At 48.1% G+C, this 19845-nt stretch overlaps 12 non-coding genes across 12 annotated transcripts; all 12 read left to right on the top strand.

The window, feature by feature from the left end:
- The first annotated feature begins 5204 nt into the window (after positions 1–5204).
- Positions 5205–5398, top strand: LOC141226262 (U2 spliceosomal RNA). The gene has a single exon (XR_012293476.1). It is a non-coding gene; the product is annotated as a U2 spliceosomal RNA (small nuclear RNA).
- Positions 5399–6518: 1120 nt separating this feature from the next.
- LOC141226730 (U2 spliceosomal RNA) lies at positions 6519–6709 on the top strand. The gene has a single exon (XR_012293854.1). It is a non-coding gene; the product is annotated as a U2 spliceosomal RNA (small nuclear RNA).
- Positions 6710–7831: 1122 nt separating this feature from the next.
- Positions 7832–8022, top strand: LOC141226729 (U2 spliceosomal RNA). The gene has a single exon (XR_012293853.1). It is a non-coding gene; the product is annotated as a U2 spliceosomal RNA (small nuclear RNA).
- Positions 8023–9146: 1124 nt separating this feature from the next.
- LOC141226174 (U2 spliceosomal RNA) lies at positions 9147–9337 on the top strand. The gene has a single exon (XR_012293400.1). It is a non-coding gene; the product is annotated as a U2 spliceosomal RNA (small nuclear RNA).
- A 1121-nt stretch (positions 9338–10458) lies between these two features.
- LOC141226123 (U2 spliceosomal RNA) lies at positions 10459–10649 on the top strand. Its single transcript, XR_012293350.1, has one exon. It is a non-coding gene; the product is annotated as a U2 spliceosomal RNA (small nuclear RNA).
- A 1120-nt stretch (positions 10650–11769) lies between these two features.
- On the top strand, positions 11770–11960 carry LOC141226072 (U2 spliceosomal RNA). The gene has a single exon (XR_012293301.1). It is a non-coding gene; the product is annotated as a U2 spliceosomal RNA (small nuclear RNA).
- Positions 11961–13081: 1121 nt separating this feature from the next.
- On the top strand, positions 13082–13272 carry LOC141226728 (U2 spliceosomal RNA). Its single transcript, XR_012293852.1, has one exon. It is a non-coding gene; the product is annotated as a U2 spliceosomal RNA (small nuclear RNA).
- A 1124-nt stretch (positions 13273–14396) lies between these two features.
- On the top strand, positions 14397–14587 carry LOC141226727 (U2 spliceosomal RNA). Its single transcript, XR_012293851.1, has one exon. It is a non-coding gene; the product is annotated as a U2 spliceosomal RNA (small nuclear RNA).
- A 1117-nt stretch (positions 14588–15704) lies between these two features.
- LOC141226725 (U2 spliceosomal RNA) lies at positions 15705–15895 on the top strand. The gene has a single exon (XR_012293849.1). It is a non-coding gene; the product is annotated as a U2 spliceosomal RNA (small nuclear RNA).
- A 1120-nt stretch (positions 15896–17015) lies between these two features.
- LOC141226724 (U2 spliceosomal RNA) lies at positions 17016–17206 on the top strand. Its single transcript, XR_012293848.1, has one exon. It is a non-coding gene; the product is annotated as a U2 spliceosomal RNA (small nuclear RNA).
- Positions 17207–18322: 1116 nt separating this feature from the next.
- Positions 18323–18513, top strand: LOC141226033 (U2 spliceosomal RNA). The gene has a single exon (XR_012293263.1). It is a non-coding gene; the product is annotated as a U2 spliceosomal RNA (small nuclear RNA).
- Positions 18514–19633: 1120 nt separating this feature from the next.
- On the top strand, positions 19634–19824 carry LOC141226723 (U2 spliceosomal RNA). The gene has a single exon (XR_012293847.1). It is a non-coding gene; the product is annotated as a U2 spliceosomal RNA (small nuclear RNA).
- Positions 19825–19845: the final 21 nt, after the last annotated feature.

Below are 19845 nucleotides of genomic sequence, written 5' to 3'. Positions count from 1 at the left end.
CGATTCTGACCCCAAGGACTCTGCCTCCACGACTGGCCAGCAAAAGGGACCCCAGAAGCCCCGCCACGAAGCTCCAGCCCTGGAGCCATGGATGCGGCAGACGGTGGCCCTGAAGCTGAAGGAAGTGGATGGGAGGGTGCCGGACATGTCCTCGGACGTGTTCTGCCAGAAGATGCTGCTGGATCGAGGCTTCTCCAGGTCGGACACCCTCAGCATCCAGACCTTCTTGACGGGGATCTTCTTCGTCACCTTCGCCACTGTGAACACCTGCAGGAGGTTCTGGGAAATGGTAAGCGCAAAAGGACCGGATAATTCTTTCTCTGCCTTTACAGGTAGCTGCCCTATCCAGAGGGACGAAAGGAGGATCACGGTCTCCATGCGCAACCCGCACACCCCAGGCCAAGACATCTGTACCTTCCTGAGACGCTTCTGTTTGGTTGTGAAGGAACCCTCTCACATCCTGAATGGACTCGGCTTCTGGACAGGTAAGTGGTCGGTGACTGTTAGACTTCACAGGGACCTGGCGTACTCAGACGGACTTCGGCACCTGCCCCCGACATTCTCCCTGGGCAACTCCTACGGCCTCATCTATTACCCGGACATGCCGCGGAACTGCAGGAGATGCGGCAAGAACGGCCACGAGATGAAGGACTGCAAGGAGGATGCCTGCAGGATTTGTCGAGTGACGGGACACAGCTCGAAGGACTGCCCGAAGAAGACGTCCTGCAACCTGTGTGGGCTGGCGGCTCATCTGTACAAGGATTGCCCCAAGCGTGAGAGATCCTGGGCATCGGTGGTTGCGACGACCCCAGCTCCGGAGGACAAGGCCCCGACGACCAGGCCTGTGAAGGTCAAGGACGCGACGACCAAGGCCCCAGCGGCCAAGGCCGAGACGACCAAGGCCAAAGCGGTCAAGGAGTCGGTGGCCAAAGCCCCAGCGACGGTCCCAGGAGCTCCGAAGCAGAAGAAAAAGTCAAAGGAGGGTAAGAGTTCTGTCACCCCTCTCTCGATCCCTCCCCCTGCCACCCCCGTTCAATCCCCCCCCACCCCGGCCACCCCTGCTGAGGATTCCACTTCCTCTTCCTCCTTCCCCTACTCCTCAGCAGGTGTCCTTTCCCCTGCCCCGGCAGCCACTCTCCCTCCCCAGACCATGGTAGCGGTGGAATTAACCTTTCCTCCACCTGCCGCTATCTATTCCGAGGAGGATTTTCCCCTTCTTGTCTCCCCAGTTCCAACCCGGGGAAAGAGGAAGGTGGAGGACAGCCCTGCTACTGAATCCTCCAAAAAGAAGATTCTGGATTTCGTAGGCGAAAAGGAGGATACCCTCCCTGAGCCAGAAGAGATGGAGCACATGGTTGAGACCCTGGTGGCCGAGCCAGAAGAGGAGGAACTGGTGGTCGCCGAGATCGAGGCCGCGCTGCTTGACCAGATGGAGGAAGAGGGCCTGCTGGTGATCCCGTCACCAGCAGTCAACACCGACGAGGGACCACCCGACCGGAGTGGTAACTAAGGTGTATTGCCTGCGCTAACTTTTTCTTTTTTCCCTACATGATGGCTAATATTAACTTATTTTCCATTAATGTCAGGAGCATCAAGGACAAGTTCAGACGTCAGACTATTTATGCCTTCCTTACTTCCCAGTTGTGTGATGTTTATATGTTGCAGGAATGTTCCCTTCCCTCCTCTAGGTCCTTCAAACATCTGGCCAGGGAGTGGTCCCACGGTCCATCCTACTGGTCCGGTGGGGGTGACTGCAAGTCTGCAGGGGTCGCAATTCTGATCAGGGGAGGCGCATTCACGCTTGAGTCTGTCCAGGAGCTCATCTGCGGCAGGGCTCTTGTTGTAGATGGCAACTGGGCGGGAGAACCTGTCAGGTTCATCAACGTGTATGCGTCCCCACTGAAGAATGAGCGTTTGGAGCTTTTCCAGACCCTGCGGCTTCAGCTTGCCACCACCAGGACCTTAGTGATGGCCGGGGATTTCAACTGCCCCATCGAGGAGGATGGTCGTAGTTCTGGCACATCTGCCAAGTTGGACATCACGTCCAAGCTGCTCATCGAGATGGTAACCGAGGCCTCTCTTCAGGACGTGGTGGGCTCCATGGGGAGAGGCTCCACGAACTATTCGTGGAGCCGACCCGATGGCTCACTCCGCTCCAGGATTGACTTTGTGTTCACCTCTCGGGCAGTCAGGCAGAGTAGGCACTCGATGGTCCCCTGCTTCTTCTCCGACCACAGAGCCATTCACTTACAAGGTGTCCTTGGCGACGGTTTTCCGTCCGGCCCCGGCTCCTGGAAGCTGAATTGTGCTCTGCTGGCTCAGGATGAAGTCGTGGAGGAGCTGAGAGCAGCCTACGCAATGTGGCAGTCCTACAAGGGTAGCTTCCAAACAGTCTCTGATTGGTGGGAATATGTTAAACTTGAGTTTCGCTGTTTCTTTCAGGCCAAGGGTCGACAACAGGCGTGTGAGAAGAGGAGGGACTTCAGAGGGCTGCAGCGCGAGCTGCGGTCGCTGCAGGACCTTCTTCACTGCGGCTGGGACGTGAGGGAGGAGCTGGAGGAGACCAAGAAGAGCCTGAAAAGGCACTTTGAGGAGGAGTCCAAGCGAATCGTCTTCCGTTCCAAAGTGGAGAATCTGGAGAAGGGTGAGAAATGTAACTCATTCTTTTTCAGGAAACTTCATGCCGGTCACACGCCCCTGAACGAGCTGCGAGACGAGAGCGGAAACATGCGACGTGGGAAGGAGGACGTGATGAGGGTCGTCAGCGACTTCTACAGCGAACTCTACTCCCAGAAGACTACCGACCCCGACGCTGCTGATAAGTTCCTGTCAGGTATCACTAACCATCTTGATCCTGCAGGCACGGCAGCCTTGGACAAACCTCTGATGGTGGGCGAATTGCTCTCTGCCGCTAAATCCTTTAGGACCGGCAGGACCCCGGGCAGTGATGGTCTTCCAGCGGAGCTCTATGTAGCGCTGGGAGACCTCATCTGTCCGGACCTGTTGGACCTGTATGAGGAGATGGTGGTGGAGGGTAGAATGCCTCCATCTTTGAGGGAAGGAATGGTCACGATCCTGTACAAGCGGAAGGGAGAGAGGTGCGACCTGAGGAATTGGCGTCCCATCACTCTGCTCAACGTGGACTACAAGATCCTGGCCAAGACGATGGCGACACGACTTAAGACGGTCATAGGACGGATCATCCACCCGGACGAGACCTGCGGCATCCCTGGACGTCGCATCGCAGACAGCCTCGCTCTCGTGCGGGACACGGTCGAGTACATCAAGGTCCGCCGCGCACACGCGGCCCTGGTCTCCTTGGATCAGGAGAAGGCCTTCGACCGGGTTTCCCACGAGTTCATGGGCCGAGCTCTGCACCGGTTAGGTTTGGGTAACATGTTTTGTGCGTATGTCCGTTTGATGTATTTTGATATCCACAGCTCGGTGTTGGTGAAAGGCTGGAAGACTGACCCCTTCCCTGTCCTCTCTGGGGTCAGACAAGGCTGCCCTCTATCACCTCTTCTTTTTGTTTGTGTTATAGAACTCTTCGCAGAGGCTATCCGGCAGAATGGAGAGATCAGAGGGATCACCGCACCGGGTCCGGGACGACACGAGGTCAAGTGCTCGCTCTACATGGACGACGTCACCGTCTTCTGCGCTGATCGTGGTTCAGTCGACGCCCTCGTCCAGACGTGTGAGAGGTTCGGCCGGGCTTCAGGGGCCAAAGTCAACTGCAGGAAGTCGGAAGCCATGCTCTTCGGGGATTGGCAGTCGACCTCCTCCGCCCACTTCCCCTTCAACATTCAACCGGATTTCCTCAAGGTGCTGGGAGTCTGGTTCGGGAAGGAAGGAGCGGCCCTCAAGTCCTGGCAAGAACGCTTGGCCAAGGTGAAGCAACGGATCGGACTCTGGAGCCTCAGACACCTCACTTGTGAGGGTAAGGCACTCGTCCTGCGTAATGAGGTCCTGCCCGTCTTGCAGTACACGGCGCAGGCCTGGCCCCCACACGTCACTGTGTGCAGGGCCATTACCAGGACAGTGTTTCACTTTGTCTGGGGATCCAAGATGGACAGAGTCAGGCGGGCCGTCATGTACAAGGAGCCTCGCAAGGGTGGGAAGGGCGTTCCAGATATCCCCACCCTCCTGCGATCCTCTTTTGTGTGTGATTGTGTCCGCCGGACTTTGCAAGTCAAGAATGGCTCCGCGGGCAGGTCCATGTCTCGCTTCTTCCTGCTTCCTCTTTGGAGGCGACTCGGCTGGGACAAGTGGGACAGCTCCTTCCCCTACAACTGGATGACGCCATGGTTCTACGGAGACGTCGTTCGATTTGTGGGGGAACATCAACTGGAGGGACTCAAGCCCGACTTGTGGAAGCCCAAAACTATCCACAAGCTCATCAGAGCCAAGGATGACGTGGAGAACATCACAGGACTTCACCAGGACACGCTGGAGACTGTGTGGACAAATGTGTCGTCTGACAGGCTGACCAACGGGCACAAGGACTTGTCGTGGATGGCGATTCAGGGCGGACTGCCCGTCCGGTCATTCATGCATGCCCGGAACCTGTGCAAGACCCGGTACTGCCCAAGGTGCCCCTTCGTGGAGGAAACATCTTTGCACACTTTTTGGGACTGCGGATTTGCACAGCGCCTGTTGACTGCCCTTGAGGACGACCTGAGGAACTCTGTCCCCAGGGCGAGCCTATCGCACCATTGTGTGCTTTACGGACTCTTCCCTGGGGTTCATACCGTCGGAGCCATCCAGGAGGCTTGGCGCTTTATGAACTGCTTCAAGGATGCCGTTTGGGTCGCCAGGAACCGGCTCATCTTGAGGAGGGAGAGGATGTCCATCCAGGACTGCCGCAGGCTGATCCACAGCCTGCTCAGAGACTATTCCATCGTGGACGGTCCGGAGGATGAGGATGAGGACTAAACCCCTCCTCCCCCTCTCCCCTTATGTGTCTTGTCTTTCAATAAAGCTTCGGGCCTGTTATTTTCCCCTCCCCATCCCCTTTTTCCCAATCCCCATCCCTTATCACGGTTCATCGTACTGTATTGATTGACATGCTTTTTCTTTCATATTGAGTGTTTTGTGTAGCATAGGGGTGTGATGTGTCTAGTTAGTGCGTCGTATGCTCATGCTATGTAAATATGATGTAGAACTCTGTGTGTACTGGGCTGCGGCACTGTACACTGTCTGTTAACTTATTTTTTGTGCTAATAAAAGATATATTCAATCAAAAAAATCTGTTCTTATCAGTTTAATATCTGATACGTCCCCTATCTGGGGACCATATATTAAATGGATTTTTAGAACAGGGAGATGGAAAAAGAGCTTGCTCTGTCCACTCCACGCATTGACCTGGTATTGCAGTATCTCCAGGACCGGTGCACCCCTTCTTTAATGCAGTTTCTAAAATCAGAAAGAATTGAATTCAATGCTTTTTGTTCATTTTGCTTGTTTGTCGGATTTTGGGATGGACTCTTTGGCTTTGCTTTTCTTCTCCTCATTGGATTTTTCATGTTAAAAGTTGCAGAAGCCAGATGACAAGCTCATTTTGGTTCAACTTCAGCAACTGTGCATTGCATTGCCATGTAATGTAATGTAATGCAATGCTATCTATCTAGCTCTCCCTCTATACTTCCTTTTGGATAAACAGACATATTAGGCAAGCATTTTGGAGCTTTCACCTAAATAACTACAGGTGGTGAGATAAGCTGCACAATATAATTGACCTTTCAGTATATTGTTGCACACACACCATCTATTTAGCAAATGCCCTTGTTATCAACAGCAGCCTTTTAAACTCACCTGAGCTAACAGGTATGTGAGCTGGTTACTCTGCTGCGCTTAAAATTTCTTTTTTGGTTTGCTACAATGCCTTTTCTGAAACGTTGTCTCCCTCTGCTGGAACACTGACTTCTTTCATTTAATGCCTGCAGACTATAAAAGAGAAACCAACCCAAAAAGTTTGGTTGATTAGTCTGTGGCATTCTTTTAAACTGTTGCTTATGGCGGTCTCTGTGAGCTTCTCAGTGACATTCAGCCATCCAGGTATCCCGCCTGCAGTAGACGGAATGTGGCAATGGAACGCTGGCTGCGCGTGTCATAATAGGCTCTGAGCCTTTATATACCTGCGCACAGCAGCAGCCACCTTCAGTCTGCTGCTGGACAGCCAGCAGCAGCAGCAGCAGGAGAGGTAATTAATCAGCAACCCTCCTGCTAAGGGTAGACAGCTGCTCGTTCCACCCCCCCCCCGCCTTAATTGGTTCTCCTCCCTTCCAACGGTGTTGAGGCGGGTGGGAACAGCCGGGGGTTGAGGGTACTGTGCTAAAAGAGGTGGAGTTATGCAGATCTAAAACGCGTGGATTGCAGCAGCAGCAAGCCGAAAAGTGCAGGCATGTGAGGGATCTAGAGGTTGACAGCATGTCTTCTTAACGGGAGTCCAGGTGGCCATCTCCACAAATGGACTTTTCAGAATCCTTGGGTGGCACCGTAGTCGGAAACCAATTCTGGTTATCGCTTCTCGGCCTTTTGGCTAAGATCAAGTGTAGTATCTGTTCTTATCAGTTTAATATCTGATACGTCCCCTATCTGGGGACCATATATTAAATGGATTTTTAGAACAGGGAGATGGAAAAAGAGCTTGCTCTGTCCACTCCACGCATTGACCTGGTATTGCAGTATCTCCAGGACCGGTGCACCCCTTCTTTAATGCAGTTTCTAAAATCAGAAAGAATTGAATTCAATGCTTTTTGTTCATTTTGCTTGTTTGTCGGATTTTGGGATGGACTCTTTGGCTTTGCTTTTCTTCTCCTCATTGGATTTTTCATGTTAAAAGTTGCAGAAGCCAGATGACAAGCTCATTTTGGTTCAACTTCAGCAACTGTGCATTGCATTGCCATGTAATGTAATGTAATGCAATGCTATCTATCTAGCTCTCCCTCTATACTTCCTTTTGGATAAACAGACATATTAGGCAAGCATTTTGGAGCTTTCACCTAAATAACTACAGGTGGTGAGATAAGCTGCACAATATAATTGACCTTTCAGTATATTGTTGCACACACACCATCTATTTAGCAAATGCCCTTGTTATCAACAGCAGCCTTTTAAACTCACCTGAGCTAACAGGTATGTGAGCTGGTTACTCTGCTGCGCTTAAAATTTCTTTTTTGGTTTGCTACAATGCCTTTTCTGAAACGTTGTCTCCCTCTGCTGGAACACTGACTTCTTTCATTTAATGCCTGCAGACTATAAAAGAGAAACCAACCCAAAAAGTTTGGTTGATTAGTCTGTGGCATTCTTTTAAACTGTTGCTTATGGCGGTCTCTGTGAGCTTCTCAGTGACATTCAGCCATCCAGGTATCCCGCCTGCAGTAGACGGAATGTGGCAATGGAACGCTGGCTGCGCGTGTCATAATAGGCTCTGAGCCTTTATATACCTGCGCACAGCAGCAGCCACCTTCAGTCTGCTGCTGGACAGCCAGCAGCAGCAGCAGCAGGAGAGGTAATTAATCAGCAACCCTCCTGCTAAGGGTAGACAGCTGCTCGTTCCACCCCCCCCCCCCGCCTTAATTGGTTCTCCTCCCTTCCAACGGTGTTGAGGCGGGTGGGAACAGCCGGAGGTTGAGGGTACTGTGCTAAAAGAGGTGGAGTTATGCAGATCTAAAACGCGTGGATTGCAGCAGCAGCAAGCCGAAAAGTGCAGGCATGTGAGGGATCTAGAGGTTGACAGCATGTCTTCTTAACGGGAGTCCAGGTGGCCATCTCCACAAATGGACTTTTCAGAATCCTTGGATGGCACCGTAGTCGGAAACCAATTCTGGTTATCGCTTCTCGGCCTTTTGGCTAAGATCAAGTGTAGTATCTGTTCTTATCAGTTTAATATCTGATACGTCCCCTATCTGGGGACCATATATTAAATGGATTTTTAGAACAGGGAGATGGAAAAAGAGCTTGCTCTGTCCACTCCACGCATTGACCTGGTATTGCAGTATCTCCAGGACCGGTGCACCCCTTCTTTAATGCAGTTTCTAAAATCAGAAAGAATTGAATTCAATGCTTTTTGTTCATTTTGCTTGTTTGTCGGATTTTGGGATGGACTCTTTGGCTTTGCTTTTCTTCTCCTCATTGGATTTTTCATGTTAAAAGTTGCAGAAGCCAGATGACAAGCTCATTTTGGTTCAACTTCAGCAACTGTGCATTGCATTGCCATGTAATGTAATGTAATGCAATGCTATCTATCTAGCTCTCCCTCTATACTTCCTTTTGGATAAACAGACATATTAGGCAAGCATTTTGGAGCTTTCACCTAAATAACTACAGGTGGTGAGATAAGCTGCACAATATAATTGACCTTTCAGTATATTGTTGCACACACACCATCTATTTAGCAAATGCCCTTGTTATCAACAGCAGCCTTTTAAACTCACCTGAGCTAACAGGTATGTGAGCTGGTTACTCTGCTGCGCTTAAAATTTCTTTTTTGGTTTGCTACAATGCCTTTTCTGAAATGTTGTCTCCCTCTGCTGGAACACTGACTTCTTTCATTTAATGCCTGCAGACTATAAAAGAGAAACCAACCCAAAAAGTTTGGTTGATTAGTCTGTGGCATTCTTTTAAACTGTTGCTTATGGCGGTCTCTGTGAGCTTCTCAGTGACATTCAGCCATCCAGGTATCCCGCCTGCAGTAGACGGAATGTGGCAATGGAACGCTGGCTGCGCGTGTCATAATAGGCTCTGAGCCTTTATATACCTGCGCACAGCAGCAGCCACCTTCAGTCTGCTGCTGGACAGCCAGCAGCAGCAGCAGCAGGAGAGGTAATTAATCAGCAACCCTCCTGCTAAGGGTAGACAGCTGCTCGTTCCACCCCCCCCCCCCCCGCCTTAATTGGTTCTCCTCCCTTCCAATGGTGTTGAGGCGGGTGGGAACAGCCGGGGGTTGAGGGTACTGTGCTAAAAGAGGTGGAGTTATGCAGATCTAAAACGCGTGGATTGCAGCAGCAGCAAGCCGAAAAGTGCAGGCATGTGAGGGATCTAGAGGTTGACAGCATGTCTTCTTAACGGGAGTCCAGGTGGCCATCTCCACAAATGGACTTTTCAGAATCCTTGGGTGGCACCGTAGTCGGAAACCAATTCTGGTTATCGCTTCTCGGCCTTTTGGCTAAGATGAAGTGTAGTATCTGTTCTTATCAGTTTAATATCTGATACGTCCCCTATCTGGGGACCATATATTAAATGGATTTTTAGAACAGGGAGATGGAAAAAGAGCTTGCTCTGTCCACTCCACGCATTGACCTGGTATTGCAGTATCTCCAGGACCGGTGCACCCCTTCTTTAATGCAGTTTCTAAAATCAGAAAGAATTGAATTCAATGCTTTTTGTTCATTTTGCTTGTTTGTCGGATTTTGGGATGGACTCTTTGGCTTTGCTTTTCTTCTCCTCATTGGATTTTTCATGTTAAAAGTTGCAGAAGCCAGATGACAAGCTCATTTTGGTTCAACTTCAGCAACTGTGCATTGCATTGCCATGTAATGTAATGTAATGCAATGCTATCTATCTAGCTCTCCCTCTATACTTCCTTTTGGATAAACAGACATATTAGGCAAGCATTTTGGAGCTTTCACCTAAATAACTACAGGTGGTGAGATAAGCTGCACAATATAATTGACCTTTCAGTATATTGTTGCACACACACCATCTATTTAGCAAATGCCCTTGTTATCAACAGCAGCCTTTTAAACTCACCTGAGCTAACAGGTATGTGAGCTGGTTACTCTGCTGCGCTTAAAATTTCTTTTTTGGTTTGCTACAATGCCTTTTCTGAAACGTTGTCTCCCTCTGCTGGAACACTGACTTCTTTCATTTAATGCCTGCAGACTATAAAAGAGAAACCAACCCAAAAAGTTTGGTTGATTAGTCTGTGGCATTCTTTTAAACTGTTGCTTATGGCGGTCTCTGTGAGCTTCTCAGTGACATTCAGCCATCCAGGTATCCCGCCTGCAGTAGACGGAATGTGGCAATGGAACGCTGGCTGCGGGTGTCATAATAGGCTCTGAGCCTTTATATACCTGCGCACAGCAGCAGCCACCTTCAGTCTGCTGCTGGACAGCCAGCAGCAGCAGCAGGAGAGGTAATTAATCAGCAACCCTCCTGCTAAGGGTAGACAGCTGCTCGTTCCACCCCCCCCCCCCCCGCCTTAATTGGTTCTCCTCCCTTCCAACGGTGTTGAGGCGGGTGGGAACAGCCGGGGGTTGAGGGTACTGTGCTAAAAGAGGTGGAGTTATGCAGATCTAAAACGCGTGGATTGCAGCAGCAGCAAGCCGAAAAGTGCAGGCATGTGAGGGATCTAGAGGTTGACAGCATGTCTTCTTAACGGGAGTCCAGGTGGCCATCTCCACAAATGGACTTTTCAGAATCCTTGGGTGGCACCGTAGTCGGAAACCAATTCTGGTTATCGCTTCTCGGCCTTTTGGCTAAGATCAAGTGTAGTATCTGTTCTTATCAGTTTAATATCTGATACGTCCCCTATCTGGGGACCATATATTAAATGGATTTTTAGAACAGGGAGATGGAAAAAGAGCTTGCTCTGTCCACTCCACGCATTCACCTGGTATTGCAGTATCTCCAGGACCGGTGCACCCCTTCTTTAATGCAGTTTCTAAAATCAGAAAGAATTGAATTCAATGCTTTTTGTTCATTTTGCTTGTTTGTCGGATTTTGGGATGGACTCTTTGGCTTTGCTTTTCTTCTCCTCATTGGATTTTTCATGTTAAAAGTTGCAGAAGCCAGATGACAAGCTCATTTTGGTTCAACTTCAGCAACTGTGCATTGCATTGCCATGTAATGTAATGTAATGCAATGCTATCTATCTAGCTCTCCCTCTATACTTCCTTTTGGATAAACAGACATATTAGGCAAGCATTTTGGAGCTTTCACCTAAATAACTACAGGTGGTGAGATAAGCTGCACAATATAATTGACCTTTCAGTATATTGTTGCACACACACCATCTATTTAGCAAATGCCCTTGTTATCAACAGCAGCCTTTTAAACTCACCTGAGCTAACAGGTATGTGAGCTGGTTACTCTGCTGCGCTTAAAATTTCTTTTTTGGTTTGCTACAATGCCTTTTCTGAAACGTTGTCTCCCTCTGCTGGAACACTGACTTCTTTCATTTAATGCCTGCAGACTATAAAAGAGAAACCAACCCAAAAAGTTTGGTTGATTAGTCTGTGGCATTCTTTTAAACTGTTGCTTATGGCGGTCTCTGTGAGCTTCTCAGTGACATTCAGCCATCCAGGTATCCCGCCTGCAGTAGACGGAATGTGGCAATGGAACGCTGGCTGCGTGTGTCATAATAGGCTCTGAGCCTTTATATACCTGCGCACAGCAGCAGCCACCTTCAGTCTGCTGCTGGACAGCCAGCAGCAGCAGCAGCAGGAGAGGTAATTAATCAGCAACCCTCCTGCTAAGGGTAGACAGCTGCTCGTTCCACCCCCCCCCCGCCTTAATTGGTTCTCCTCCCTTCCAACGGTGTTGAGGCGGGTGGGAACAGCCGGGGGTTGAGGGTACTGTGCTAAAAGAGGTGGAGTTATGCAGATCTAAAACGCGTGGATTGCAGCAGCAGCAAGCCGAAAAGTGCAGGCATGTGAGGGATCTAGAGGTTGACAGCATGTCTTCTTAACGGGAGTCCAGGTGGCCATCTCCACAAATGGACTTTTCAGAATCCTTGGGTGGCACCGTAGTCGGAAACCAATTCTGGTTATCGCTTCTCGGCCTTTTGGCTAAGATCAAGTGTAGTATCTGTTCTTATCAGTTTAATATCTGATACATCCCCTATCTGGGGACCATATATTAAATGGATTTTTAGAACAAGGAGATGGAAAAAGAGCTTGCTCTGTCCACTCCACGCATTGACCTGGTATTGCAGTATCTCCAGGACCGGTGCACCCCTTCTTTAATGCAGTTTCTAAAATCAGAAAGAATTGAATTCAATGCTTTTTGTTCATTTTGCTTGTTTGTCGGATTTTGGGATGGACTCTTTGGCTTTGCTTTTCTTCTCCTCATTGGATTTTTCATGTTAAAAGTTGCAGAAGCCAGATGACAAGCTCATTTTGGTTCAACTTCAGCAACTGTGCATTGCATTGCCATGTAATGTAATGTAATGCAATGCTATCTATCTAGCTCTCCCTCTATACTTCCTTTTGGATAAACAGACATATTAGGCAAGCATTTTGGAGCTTTCACCTAAATAACTACAGGTGGTGAGATAAGCTGCACAATATAATTGACCTTTCAGTATATTGTTGCACACACACCATCTATTTAGCAAATGCCCTTGTTATCAACAGCAGCCTTTTAAACTCACCTGAGCTAACAGGTATGTGAGCTGGTTACTCTGCTGCGCTTAAAATTTCTTTTTTGGTTTGCTACAATGCCTTTTCTGAAACGTTGTCTCCCTCTGCTGGAACACTGACTTCTTTCATTTAATGCCTGCAGACTATAAAAGAGAAACCAACCCAAAAAGTTTGGTTGATTAGTCTGTGGCATTCTTTTAAACTGTTGCTTATGGCGGTCTCTGTGAGCTTCTCAGTGACATTCAGCCATCCAGGTATCCCGCCTGCAGTAGACGGAATGTGGCAATGGAACGCTGGCTGCGCGTGTCATAATAAGCTCTGAGCCTTTATATACCTGCGCACAGCAGCAGCCACCTTCAGTCTGCTGCTGGACAGCCAGCAGCAGCAGCAGCAGGAGAGGTAATTAATCAGCAACCCTCCTGCTAAGGGTAGACAGCTGCTCGTTCCACCCCCCCCCCCGCCTTAATTGGTTCTCCTCCCTTCCAACGGTGTTGAGGCGGGTGGGAACAGCCGGGGGTTGAGGGTACTGTGCTAAAAGAGGTGGAGTTATGCAGATCTAAAACGCGTGGATTGCAGCAGCAGCAAGCCGAAAAGTGCAGGCATGTGAGGGATCTAGAGGTTGACAGCATGTCTTCTTAACGGGAGTCCAGGTGGCCATCTCCACAAATGGACTTTTCAGAATCCTTGGGTGGCACCGTAGTCGGAAACCAATTCTGGTTATCGCTTCTCGGCCTTTTGGCTAAGATCAAGTGTAGTATCTGTTCTTATCAGTTTAATATCTGATACGTCCCCTATCTGGGGACCATATATTAAATGGATTTTTAGAACAGGGAGATGGAAAAAGAGCTTGCTCTGTCCACTCCACGCATTGACCTGGTATTGCAGTATCTCCAGGACCGGTGCACCCCTTCTTTAATGCAGTTTCTAAAATCAGAAAGAATTGAATTCAATGCTTTTTGTTCATTTTGCTTGTTTGTCGGATTTTGGGATGGACTCTTTGGCTTTGCTTTTCTTCTCCTCATTGGATTTTTCATGTTAAAAGTTGCAGAAGCCAGATGACAAGCTCATTTTGGTTCAACTTCAGCAACTGTACATTGCATTGCCATGTAATGTAATGTAATGCAATGCTATCTATCTAGCTCTCCCTCTATACTTCCTTTTGGATAAACAGACATATTAGGCAAGCATTTTGGAGCTTTCACCTAAATAACTACAGGTGGTGAGATAAGCTGCACAATATAATTGACCTTTCAGTATATTGTTGCACACACACCATCTATTTAGCAAATGCCCTTGTTATCAACAGCAGCCTTTTAAACTCACCTGAGCTAACAGGTATGTGAGCTGGTTACTCTGCTGCGCTTAAAATTTCTTTTTTGGTTTGCTACAATGCCTTTTCTGAAACGTTGTCTCCCTCTGCTGGAACACTGACTTCTTTCATTTAATGCCTGCAGATTATAAAAGAGAAACCAACCCAAAAAGTTTGGTTGATTAGTCTGTAGCATTCTTTTAAACTGTTGCTTATGGCGGTCTCTGTGAGCTTCTCAGTGACATTCAGCCATCCAGGTATCCCGCCTGCAGTAGACGGAATGTGGCAATGGAACGCTGGCTGCGCGTGTCATAATAGGCTCTGAGCCTTTATATACCTGCGCACAGCAGCAGCCACCTTCAGTCTGCTGCTGGACAGCCAGCAGCAGCAGCAGCAGGAGAGGTAATTAATCAGCAACCCTCCTGCTAAGGGTAGACAGCTGCTCGTTCCACCCCCCCCCCCCCCGCCTTAATTGGTTCTCCTCCCTTCCAACGGTGTTGAGGCGGGTGGGAACAGCCGGGGGTTGAGGGTACTGTGCTAAAAGAGGTGGAGTTATGCAGATCTAAAACGCGTGCATTGCAGCAGCAGCAAGCCGAAAAGTGCAGGCATGTGAGGGATCTAGAGGTTGACAGCATGTCTTCTTAACGGGAGTCCAGGTGGCCATCTCCACAAATGGACTTTTCAGAATCCTTGGGTGGCACCGTAGTCGGAAACCAATTCTGGTTATCGCTTCTCGGCCTTTTGGCTAAGATCAAGTGTAGTATCTGTTCTTATCAGTTTAATATCTGATACGTCCCCTATCTGGGGACCATATATTAAATGGATTTTTAGAACAGGGAGATGGAAAAAGAGCTTGCTCTGTCCACTCCACGCATTGACCTGGTATTGCAGTATCTCCAGGACCGGTGCACCCCTTCTTTAATGCAGTTTCTAAAATCAGAAAGAATTGAATTCAATGCTTTTTGTTCATTTTGCTTGTTTGTCGGATTTTGGGATGGACTCTTTGGCTTTGCTTTTCTTCTCTTCATTGGATTTTTCATGTTAAAAGTTGCAGAAGCCAGATGACAAGCTCATTTTGGTTCAACTTCAGCAACTGTGCATTGCATTGCCATGTAATGTAATGTGATGCAATGCTATCTATCTAGCTCTCCCTCTATACTTCCTTTTGGATAAACAGACATATTAGGCAAGCATTTTGGAGCTTTCACCTAAATAACTACAGGTGGTGAGATAAGCTGCACAATATAATTGACCTTTCAGTATATTGTTGCACACACACCATCTATTTAGCAAATGCCCTTGTTATCAACAGCAGCCTTTTAAACTCACCTGAGCTAACAGGTATGTGAGCTGGTTACTCTGCTGCGCTTAAAATTCCTTTTTTGGTTTGCTACAATGCCTTTTCTGAAACGTTGTCTCCCTCTGCTGGAACACTGACTTCTTTCATTTAATGCCTGCAGACTATAAAAGAGAAACCAACCCAAAAAGTTTGGTTGATTAGTCTGTGGCATTCTTTTAAACTGTTGCTTATGGCGGTCTCTGTGAGCTTCTCAGTGACATTCAGCCATCCAGGTATCCCGCCTGCAGTAGACGGAATGTGGCAATGGAACGCTGGCTGCGCGTGTCATAATAGGCTCTGAGCCTTTATATACCTGCGCACAGCAGCAGCCACCTTCAGTCTGCTGCTGGACAGCCAGCAGCAGCAGCAGGAGAGGTAATTAATCAGCAACCCTCCTGCTAAGGGTAGACAGCGGCTCGTTCCACCCCCCCCCCCGCCTTAATTGGTTCTCCTCCCTTCCAACGGTGTTGAGGCGGGTGGGAACAGCCGGGGGTTGAGGGTACTGTGCTAAAAGAGGTGGAGTTATGCAGATCTAAAACGCGTGGATTGCAGCAGCAGCAAGCCGAAAAGTGCAGGCATGTGAGGGATCTAGAGGTTGACAGCATGTCTTCTTAACGGGAGTCCAGGTGGCCATCTCCACAAATGGACTTTTCAGAATCCTTGGGTGGCACCGTAGTCGGAAACAATTCTGGTCATCGCTTCTCGGCCTTTTGGCTAAGATCAAGTGTAGTATCTGTTCTTATCAGTTTAATATCTGATACGTCCCCTATCTGGGGACCATATATTAAATGGATTTTTAGAACAGGGAGATGGAAAAAGAGCTTGCTCTGTCCACTCCACGCATTGACCTGGTATTGCAGTATCTCCAGGACCGGTGCACCCCTTCTTTAATGCAGTTTCTAAAATCAGAAAGAATTGAATTCAATGCTTTTTGTTCATTTTGCTTGTTTGTCGGATTTTGGGATGGACTCTTTGGCTTTGCTTTTCTTCTCCTCATTGGATTTTTCATGTTAAAAGTTGCAGAAGCCAGATGACAAGCTCATTTTGGTTCAACTTCAGCAACTGTGCATTGCATTGCCATGTAATGTAATGTAATGCAATGCTATCTATCTAGCTGTCCCTCTATACTTCCTTTTGGATAAACAGACATATTAGGCAAGCATTTTGGAGCTTTCACCTAAATAACTACAGGTGGTGAGATAAGCTGCACAATATAATTGACCTTTCAGTATATTGTTGCACACACACCATCTATTTAGCAAATGCCCTTGTTATCAACAGCAGCCTTTTAAACTCACCTGAGCTAACAGGTATGTGAGCTGGTTACTCTGCTGCGCTTAAAATTTCTTTTTTGGTTTGCTACAATGCCTTTTCTGAAACGTTGTCTCCCTCTGCTGGAACGCTGACTTCTTTCATTTAATGCCTGCAGACTATAAAAGAGAAACCAACCCAAAAAGTTTGGTTGATTAGTCTGTGGCATTCTTTTAAACTGTTGCTTATGGCGGTCTCTGTGAGCTTCTCAGTGACATTCAGCCATCCAGGTATCCCGCCTGCAGTAGACGGAATGTGGCAATGGAACGCTGGCTGCGCGTGTCATAATAGGCTCTGAGCCTTTATATACCTGCGCACAGCAGCAGCCACCTTCAGTCTGCTGCTGGACAGCCAGCAGCAGCAGCAGCAGGAGAGGTAATTAATCAGCAACCCTCCTGCTAAGGGTAGACTGCTGCTCGTTCCACCCCCCCCCCGCCTTAATTGGTTCTCCTCCCTTCCAACGGTGTTGAGGCGGGTGGGAACAGCCGGGGGTTGAGGGTACTGTGCTAAAAGAGGTGGAGTTATGCAGATCTAAAACGCGTGGATTGCAGCAGCAGCAAGCCGAAAAGTGCAGGCATGTGAGGGATCTAGAGGTTGACAGCATGTCTTCTTAACGGGAGTCCAGGTGGCCATCTCCACAAATGGACTTTTCAGAATCCTTGGGTGGCACCGTAGTCGGAAACCAATTCTGGTTATCGCTTCTCGGCCTTTTGGCTAAGATCAAGTGTAGTATCTGTTCTTATCAGTTTAATATCTGATACGTCCCCTATCTGGGGACCATATATTAAATGGATTTTTAGAACAGGGAGATGGAAAAAGAGCTTGCTCTGTCCACTCCACGCATTGACCTGGTATTGCAGTATCTCCAGGACCGGTGCACCCCTTCTTTAATGCAGTTTCTAAAATCAGAAAGAATTGAATTCAATGCTTTTTGTTCATTTTGCTTGTTTGTCGGATTTTGGGATGGACTCTTTGGCTTTGCTTTTCTTCTCCTCATTGGATTTTTCATGTTAAAAGTTGCAGAAGCCAGATGACAAGCTCATTTTGGTTCAACTTCAGCAACTGTGCATTGCATTGCCATGTAATGTAATGTGATGCAATGCTATCTATCTAGCTCTCCCTCTATACTTCCTTTTGGATAAACAGACATATTAGGCAAGCATTTTGGAGCTTTCACCTAAATAACTACAGGTGGTGAGATAAGCTGCACAATATAATTGACCTTTCAGTATATTGTTGCACACACACCATCTATTTAGCAAATGCCCTTGTTATCAACAGCAGCCTTTTAAACTCACCTGAGCTAACAGGTATGTGAGCTGGTTACTCTGCTGCGCTTAAAATTCCTTTTTTGGTTTGCTACAATGCCTTTTCTGAAACGTTGTCTCCCTCTGCTGGAACACTGACTTCTTTCATTTAATGCCTGCAGACTATAAAAGAGAAACCAACCCAAAAAGTTTGGTTGATTAGTCTGTGGCATTCTTTTAAACTGTTGCTTATGGCGGTCTCTGTGAGCTTCTCAGTGACATTCAGCCATCCAGGTATCCCGCCTGCAGTAGACGGAATGTGGCAATGGAACGCTGGCTGCGCGTGTCATAATAGGCTCTGAGCCTTTATATACCTGCGCACAGCAGCAGCCACCTTCAGTCTGCTGCTGGACAGCCAGCAGCAGCAGCAGGAGAGGTAATTAATCAGCAACCCTCCTGCTAAGGGTAGACAGCGGCTCGTTCCACCCCCCCCCCGCCTTAATTGGTTCTCCTCCCTTCCAACGGTGTTGAGGCGGGTGGGAACAGCCGGGGGTTGAGGGTACTGTGCTAAAAGAGGTGGAGTTATGCAGATCTAAAACGCGTGGATTGCAGCAGCAGCAAGCCGAAAAGTGCAGGCATGTGAGGGATCTAGAGGTTGACAGCATGTCTTCTTAACGGGAGTCCAGGTGGCCATCTCCACAAATGGACTTTTCAGAATCCTTGGGTGGCACCGTAGTCGGAAACAATTCTGGTCATCGCTTCTCGGCCTTTTGGCTAAGATCAAGTGTAGTATCTGTTCTTATCAGTTTAATATCTGATACGTCCCCTATCTGGGGACCGTATATTAAATGGATTTTTAGAACAGGGAGATGGAAAAAGAGCTTGCTCTGTCCACTCCACGCATTGACCTGGTATTGCAGTATCTCCAGGACCGGTGCACCCCTTCTTTAATGCAGTTTCTAAAATCAGAAAGAATTGAATTCAATGCTTTTTGTTCATTTTGCTTGTTTGTCGGATTTTGGGATGGACTCTTTGGCTTTGCTTTTCTTCTCCTCATTGGATTTTTCATGTTAAAAGTTGCAGAAGCCAGATGACAAGCTCATTTTGGTTCAACTTCAGCAACTGTGCATTGCATTGCCATGTAATGTAATGTAATGCAATGCTATCTATCTAGCTGTCCCTCTATACTTCCTTTTGGATAAACAGACATATTAGGCAAGCATTTTGGAGCTTTCACCTAAATAACTACAGGTGGTGAGATAAGCTGCACAATATAATTGACCTTTCAGTATATTGTTGCACACACACCATCTATTTAGCAAATGCCCTTGTTATCAACAGCAGCCTTTTAAACTCACCTGAGCTAACAGGTATGTGAGCTGGTTACTCTGCTGCGCTTAAAATTTCTTTTTTGGTTTGCTACAATGCCTTTTCTGAAACGTTGTCTCCCTCTGCTGGAACGCTGACTTCTTTCATTTAATGCCTGCAGACTATAAAAGAGAAACCAACCCAAAAAGTTTGGTTGATTAGTCTGTGGCATTCTTTTAAACTGTTGCTTATGGCGGTCTCTGTGAGCTTCTCAGTGACATTCAGCCATCCAGGTATCCCGCCTGCAGTAGACGGAATGTGGCAATGGAACGCTGGCTGCGCGTGTCATAATAGGCTCTGAGCCTTTATATACCTGCGCACAGCAGCAGCCACCTTCAGTCTGCTGCTGGACAGCCAGCAGCAGCAGCAGCAGGAGAGGTAATTAATCAGCAACCCTCCTGCTAAGGGTAGACTGCTGCTCGTTCCACCCCCCCCCCGCCTTAATTGGTTCTCCTCCCTTCCAACGGTGTTGAGGCGGGTGGGAACAGCCGGGGGTTGAGGGTACTGTGCTAAAAGAGGTGGAGTTATGCAGATCTAAAACGCGTGGATTGCAGCAGCAGCAAGCCGAAAAGTGCAGGCATGTGAGGGATCTAGAGGTTGACAGCATGTCTTCTTAACGGGAGTCCAGGTGGCCATCTCCACAAATGGACTTTTCAGAATCCTTGGGTGGCACCGTAGTCGGAAACCAATTCTGGTTATCGCTTCTCGGCCTTTTGGCTAAGATCAAGTGTAGTATCTGTTCTTATCAGTTTAATATCTGATACGTCCCCTATCTGGGGACCATATATTAAATGGATTTTTAGAACAGGGAGATGGAAAAAGAGCTTGCTCTGTCCACTCCACGCATTGACCTGGTATTGCAGTATCTCCAGGACCGGTGCACCCCTTCTTTAATGCAGTTTCTAAAAT

This window comes from Phyllobates terribilis, unplaced genomic scaffold (assembly GCF_046119375.1).
Source record: "Phyllobates terribilis strain yellow unplaced genomic scaffold, ASM4611937v1 Scaffold_414__1_contigs__length_1644244, whole genome shotgun sequence".
NCBI lineage: Eukaryota > Metazoa > Chordata > Amphibia > Anura > Dendrobatidae > Phyllobates > Phyllobates terribilis.
This window is presented reverse-complemented; position numbering and strand designations above follow the sequence as displayed.